The sequence below is a fragment of the Pteropus vampyrus genome, unplaced genomic scaffold (assembly GCF_000151845.1).
Source record: "Pteropus vampyrus isolate Shadow unplaced genomic scaffold, Pvam_2.0 Scaffold333, whole genome shotgun sequence".
Taxonomy (NCBI): Eukaryota; Metazoa; Chordata; class Mammalia; order Chiroptera; family Pteropodidae; genus Pteropus; species Pteropus vampyrus.
The window spans coordinates 681,141-681,735 of NW_011889114.1; the positions used below are offsets into that span (position 1 = coordinate 681,141).

Consider the following 595-nt stretch of genomic DNA (forward strand, 5'->3'; position numbering starts at 1 on the left):
TGCTGGACTAAGGGCAGCGTCTATTAAATTGCTAAGAGGAACTGTGCTTCACCCTGTGAAATACTCGGAGGGCCTGACTGGTGACTGAGCCATCTGGGCCCAGAACCGCCCAGCAGTGAGTCATCTGTGTCCCCTGCTCTGCAGGCCTGGGGACCAACAGTGACAGCCTGGCTGGGGAGTGACCCCCAGCTCTGCCTGCCACATGAGCCTGAGCGAGCGACAGCCTTTCTCTGAGCCTCACTTCCTCATCTGGAAAGCCTGCGTCCCTCATCCCTATCCCTTGGGGGATGGGAGATGGCGTGCCCACCATACTCGGCAGCCCGCGCCATCAAACCGAGGCCCGGTCACGCGCTGTTCCACACGCGCTGTGCAGGGCCCTCCACCCGCACCCCTGGCAGAGCCTCAGTTTCCTCATCTGCACTCGGGGGTGCCTGTAGGCCCTCCCCTCTCTGAATGGGAATGAAATGATATGGGATCCGTAGAGCCCTCCACAAGCATACAGGAAATGCTCGTGGAACTTTCTTTTTCTTCTCAGAAGACCTGATTCTCCTTGCTCTAGACCTGTTCCCTTCCAAAACAAACAGAAATAACCACT

At 57.6% G+C, this 595-nt stretch overlaps 1 protein-coding gene across 1 annotated transcript in view; it reads right to left on the reverse strand.

The window, feature by feature from the left end:
* Window positions 1–595, reverse strand: part of LOC105304213 (DExH-box helicase 34) — a 79,603-nt gene that overhangs the window by 16,981 nt on the left and 62,027 nt on the right.